The sequence below is a fragment of the Mytilus galloprovincialis genome, chromosome 10 (genome assembly GCF_965363235.1).
Source record: "Mytilus galloprovincialis chromosome 10, xbMytGall1.hap1.1, whole genome shotgun sequence".
Taxonomy (NCBI): Eukaryota; Metazoa; Mollusca; class Bivalvia; order Mytilida; family Mytilidae; genus Mytilus; species Mytilus galloprovincialis.
The window spans coordinates 11,264,595-11,271,547 of NC_134847.1; positions in this window are offsets into that span (position 1 = coordinate 11,264,595).

The following is a 6,953-nucleotide window of genomic DNA, read 5'->3' on the forward strand; positions in this document are numbered from 1 at the left end:
TAATATGATCGTATAAAAACATTTCGACGACTCAGTTCTAAGCCAACTAGAAAAGAATGAATGTATTACAAGCTTAAGAAATGTATCTTTCAATATCAGTCTTGCGATTAAAGACATGCACCATTTATTTGCAAACAAACTTACGAACTCGATAAATTTATTTTGAAAGTTCAAAAGGAAACTATCAAAAACTACTCCTGCGATATTCCCGTGCTTGCATTTCATGATTTTCCTGAAAGAGGGTTGCTGCTCACAAGGGAACTATTAAACCAAGCGGCTAAAATGGTGAAGTTAAAATCATCCCTTCGTTAATTTTACGGACGCCATCACGAGTGGATTGACCGTTATAAAATAACCGTTTCACATATGATATCGGATATGTTCCTTACGTCGTAACTACAATCATCGTCCCTTTCATGAATGTGACCTAGAGAATTATACTATTAACCAGATTTGTTATAACATAAGCAACACGACGGGTGCCACATGTGGAGCAGGATATGCTTATCCTTCCGGAGCACACGAGACTACTCCTTATTTTTGGAGGGGTTCGTGTTGGCTTATTCTTTAGTTTTCTATGTTGTGTCATGTGTTCTATTGTTTGCCTGTACGTCTTTTTCATTTCTACCCAGGCGTTGTCAGTTTATTTTCGATTAATGAGTTTGACGATCCCTCTGGTATCTATTGTTCCTCTTTTATTGATGCGATAAAAACAAATATATTAATGACAAAGGCTGTAATTGCAGATACACTTAAAGCACACAATTGTATCCTTAATTCAATTTCACAGTTTAATGAATCTAACGAATATATAATGAACATTTGCAATAAAGTTGATTTGTCTGCATCACCATTGTTTTTCGCTTTCAAAGATCACATTTTAATTGAAGACGAAGAGACCATTACACACCTTATAAAACAAAAAACAAAGAAATGGGAAGAAATCAGAGGCTCATTTAAGGTGACAGGAAGTAAACCGCACCAAGCACTTGGTCTTGATGGATTAAAAAAAAAACAATAAGGCTTTTTCAGGAGGCAATAGGTCGGGCAAAGACAACCCGAACCAAATGATATACAGAAACAAGCAATAAAACATAGAACTGAAAATGAAATAAATGAGCTAGCTACCCTTCGTTCCCAAGTTTAACCAGCATATTTTCCAAATTAAAGTTACTACGAACAAGGTATGGAAAAATGACAGTCGTGATATCATTGATGTGTCCTTCGACAGAAGTATACGAGCATCACAGAAACATTTGATAACTTCAGAAAATATCACATTTGTCCTAGAAGTTAAATGCCAGTATACTCCTGTTTACTATAAGATTCACAAAAGATATATTTGCCAAGTTATGTTGGAAATGAGAGCATTAGGTTAATTAATTGGCCAAACATAACTTTTACATTTGTCAGTATCTAAGGTACTGTAAGGATCGGAACACCTATATTTGGTGTACGGGATGTTTGTAGAGATCAGTATGGCATAGTTTATCTTACCCTGACCTCTTTTTATGAACCATTGACAATTGTAAGCGTATTTGACACTTCTAATAAAACCCTTAGTACTACAGACGTTCAACAAATATACTTAAGGAAAGCAGACGAGACATTTCAGCATTTGCGCTCTGGTATTCTTTAGTCTGAAGTTATCTCATTGGAAATCAATTCATCTGCTACGTTGGGTTTAAAGATACATAGCACTTAAGAAAGTACTGTTGCACAAAATGTTGCTTATCGTTTAATCTCAAATTGCTCATGAAAGATGCTGTTTTTGCTATAAGTTTTTGGTTAATGGTTAACATTTTAGTTTAAACGTTGTATACCCATATTATTGAGTAAATAGTGGCGGTCTGTCTAAATTGTACTCGACAGATTCTCAGCGCTGAATTTTTCAAACTGATTTAGACACGTTTTAAATTGATGTTTTTAACTTTCGAGGTAAAGTGTTGAATTAAAAAAAATTGATAGCCCAAAACATTTTCAGACTGTTGATGAACATGATCATGATGAAGCTAGACAGCAACATAAGCATGACAACATTAATTTAATTTGCATCTGTTGACAACACAGATCAGGATGACAATGTAGATCATACTGAATTAGAAGTTCCGACAATACCACCTGCTAAAAAGCAATCTGAAAAAAGAACAATAACAGCAAAGCATCTACTAGCAAGACAGAAGCACCAAAAAGAAATAAAGATGGAAATAGTGATAATGTAGACAAAGTACAAACCCCCAATAGATAGATTTGTTAGAAAACCACATAGGAGAATAGTGAATGCAAATGACAGCTCACCTCCAACACCTACTGAAGCTTTACATGACAAAACTAGTGGAAATATTGGAACTAAAAAAGGTAAAGAATAATTCAAATGTATAGAAATCACAAAACCATGACAATGATTGTACAATAGTTTTATCATACAAAGTAATAAAAAAAAAACAGGACAAATAAATTACAGCTCATTTCAAGAGTTTTCCAATCAAATAGACAAAACATAAATTGTAACTTTGCCTTATCTGTTTCAGTATTGTTTTTGTTTTGCTGAAATTTTATCTTAATTTGATATCATTTAAAAAAAAAATGTAAAAGTTTACAGCTCTTTAAAAGAGTTAAAAGTTGCTATGAAGAAGTAGTTTTTAAAAGTGAAGTTGTACTAAAATGTGAAATATGTAACGAAACTGTGAAAATGTCAAATGTGTCGATGTTGTTTACCTATCATGATACATGTAATAATACATCAGCTGTTCAATGTTTACATTATAAACATAGGAATTAGGTTTTACCTATGCTATATATTGTAACACGATTCACACTATCACACTGTGTCTAAACCACACCGGCAAAATTTGATCGGACTCGATTGTATCTAACAATATTTTCTACAACCGTTCTATATTAACGGAGAAATAAGTAAAAATGCACGCCAAAATGACGAATTGAGTGAACCTTGCCTCGAAATTGTTTAATTTCTCGTTAAATTGTTCACATTGTCTTGTTTTTTTCTATTTGTAGGTATCTAATCAGTGATGTAATGTTCAGAAAGAAAAGTTTCTTGTTCTGTTTAACGTTAACTGATACACTGTCTAAACCACACCGGCAAAATTTGTTCGGACTCGATGGTATCTAACATCCGGAACAATGACGGAACATTAATAGACAGAAGAAAGCTAGGTTTCTCCTTATTTTCTTATTTTTTTTATGATATCGAAGAATATATATACATATACAACTATTTTCTATTGTGATATGCAATATTTTCTACAACCGTTCTATATTAACGGAGAAATAGGTAAAAATGCACGCCAACATGACGAATTGAGTGAACCTTGCCTCGAAATTGTTTAATTTTTCGTTAAATTGTTCACATTGTACGGAAAGAAAGGTACGGGAAGATAGATATTGACACGGAGATTGCAAAACTAGTCATTATGAGCATCTAAGTACTTGTATTTCTGTGTATGGAACGACAGAAATGGGTCATGCCAAATTGAAATACACCGGTTTCGTCATTGTTGTTTCTACACAATCATCCGGTTTCGTCTATATATATCACCCGGTTTTTTATATTTTTTTAAAACCAACAATTTATGAAAAGCAACGTTAACACGGATCTGAACATTGTCTTTCGAAAGAATTTAAATATATATTTATTATAAAGTAAACTTGGCGTATTTACATTTATTTACATAGGTACAAATGTAATTATAGTACTATATGTACACATTTTCCTAAGGAACGGCGTATCCGTTATTTCACTGATCTTCAAACTAATTTTAAATGGAATATAAATACTCAATAGCAATATATTATTTTTTTAACATTAACATTATGATATATTTTTATATAGGTTTTGAGATGCATCGCAATATGTGACCCCCCTTTTTTTTTAACAAAAAATCCTAAATAACGCTTAATAAAAAAAAATTAAAACATCACCAAAAAGTATGCAGAAGTTTTAATATAATATTTATAGTACTAAGAAGTGTGTAAAGTTTGATGCAATAATGATAAATCGTTTTGAGATATGGCGCGACATGTTAAAAAACACACTCCTGTTTTACTTACAAAGTTCTGTAACTCAAAAGATGTAATTTGATTTTCACTAAAATGTTTACAGATCGTTTGACCATTTCAAGAAATTACTTTGTTAAGTTTCATGAAAACTAGATAAGCTGTTCTCAAGTAATAGTGCGACATGTTTACGCTGGACAGAAGGATAGACGGACGGATAGACGGACGGACAGAATGACTGATAGATGGAGGAACGGACGGATGGAAGGAAGGACAGACGGACGGACGGAAGGATGTATACAATAATACGTCCTGTCAAAATTGTGATGGGCGTGTAAAAACGCAATAAAATTGAAAAAAAAACCTCTTAATTAAAGGTCAATAAGTTTTATTAGGATATCGGCCAAGTCTATTTATTTGTATATCTTCTTGACTTCCTAAGTCATTTTTGCTATATGACTTTTATATATATGTTTGAAAATAATAGATACAAATTGATAAAAAGAACTTCAAATTCGTCATTTAAGGGCAATGCAATAACTCCTTTAAGAACTTATGTGAGAATTTTATAGTAAATGGACAAATGGTAGAGCTCAACATTTTGAAGATAATCATCTGGCCCTTTCGAATTGTCTATGTCTACGGCTGTTTTTAAATAATTGACATCATGCACTTGCATGCCCTCCTTTATTTATTTCTTAGCCATGAAGGCTATATTGGTTGACAAGCGGGGTCACAGTAAACTTTTTAAAACTATACCCTAATCATAATTAAAAAAGACATATGATTTTAAATAAGGTTTAAAGCAGCCTAGTAATTTTAGATGGGAACATTTATGTAAAAAATTGTATTGAAAGATAATGAACGACGGTCGACCGGTGCCAAGTGATGATAAAAAAACCTTTTCCTGTTGGGTCAAGTGAGCTAAAAACAATCAAGAATTCCAAACAAAATTACACCGTTCTTGAATTTAAAATAAAATGTGTAACAACTGAAAATTTCAAATTTCACGAACCGGATCGGACATAGCAAACAACTTCACTGGCGTTTTTTTTTAATAAAAAAAATAAGACATATTTTTTATATTTAAGTGTACGCACTGACATATCACAGATGCTTAAATGGTCGCAACTCAATTTATGATAAAGGTCTGTGGCCGAGAGAAAATAATATAGAAATGAGGTCAAGGGCAATGGAAATATGGCAAATAGGGGGAAAAAATCGTTAGATCTGTGTTCCATACTTGTATATGTTACAGTCAAACCTTCTAACTTTTGACATATGCAGCTTTATACAAATACTTCAAAACGCTATGAATTCGAATCACCTAGTGTCGCTTGTTTAAGAATATCAATGTAATGAGATGTTTATAATAAACATAATCAAACTCACATAATCCGATTTCGTGGTTGTCCCTGTTCTCTTATTTCTTACAATATTTTAATTCGGTATACACTTTATAAGATAAGTAGCTAATCTAGAAGACGTATAGATTGCAACACCCCCAAACCCCCACCCACCGCCCCCCACCCGACCCCACCTTTGATGCATGGTAGTTGTATCTTTTTTTCCTATAAACATTCATTTTCGATGTCGATTATGCATGCATATATACATATATACATTTGTCTTATCATCAACGTTTATCCCAAGAAGATTTATTTTTAACGATCATAGAAAAGATTACATACATAGAATGATTATATTACTTATAAAGGTGTCCATCCTATTGTACGAGAAAATCACATTGCAATTGTGTGTTTCGATTTTTTTAAGACCGTAAAGTTTAACTCTAATTTCTAGTTTTAACTAAATTTTGAATGCAAAGTAAAATTAAAATTATTTGTGTTCTATAAGAGTAGGAATTCTAGTGTTTGCTTATTATTTATTTGAATTTGAGACTAATCATATAAATAATAAGCCGTTGTCCTGTGAAAGAACTTGTTTTCCAACGACCCGGTCACAAAACCCCTTTTTAACACTGAAGTTAAGGATTATCAATTATAATGCAATGCGATTATGATTTTTTTTTTATTTGACAAAACCGGGTTATGCATTGTGAAATCTATGACCAAACCGGGTGGTAAACATTGACGAAACCGGCCAGTTCCATTTTGACATGACCCATTTCTTTCGTTCCATACGCAGAAATACAAGTATTGAGATGTTCATAAAACAAGTTTTGCAATCACCGTGTCAGTATCTATCTCCCCGTACCTTTCTTTCCGTACAATGTGAACAATTTAACGAGAAATTAAACAATTTCGAGGCAAGGTTCACTCAATTCGTCATTTTGGCGTCCATTTTTACTTATTTCTCCGTTAATATAGAACGGTTGTAGAAAATATTGCATATCACAATAGAAAATAGTTGTATATGTATATATATTCTTACATATCATAAAAAAAATAAGAAAATAAGGAGAAACCTACCTTTCTTCTGTCTATTAATGTTCCGTCATTGTTCCGGATGTTAGATACCATCGAGTCCGAACAAATATTGCCGGTGTGGTTTAGACACAGTGTATAAGTTAACGTTAAACAGAACAAGAAACTTTTCTTTCTGAACATTACATCACTGATTAGATACCTACAAATAGAAAAAAAAACAAGACAAGTAGTATGATAGAAAAAAATAAATACTTACCTGTAGAGTGCGTAAATAGTCCGGCAGTATGCACATATATTTGTCCACAACAATTTACTTTTCAAACAAAAACAAAAAATGCACAAGTATATATCAAGTACACATGTATACAATAAAGCACTGCATTATTTCCATTGTATTGAATTGAAAAACCATGCAAGTAGCGTAGATCAGAAGAAATTCTCCACGATTCAGAATATATCGAAACACATTGTTTTATGCTGTGTTTCTGGTTCTACACTTAACCGTAAAAACATGAATGGCATTAAATTATCCACCTTTTAACAGGT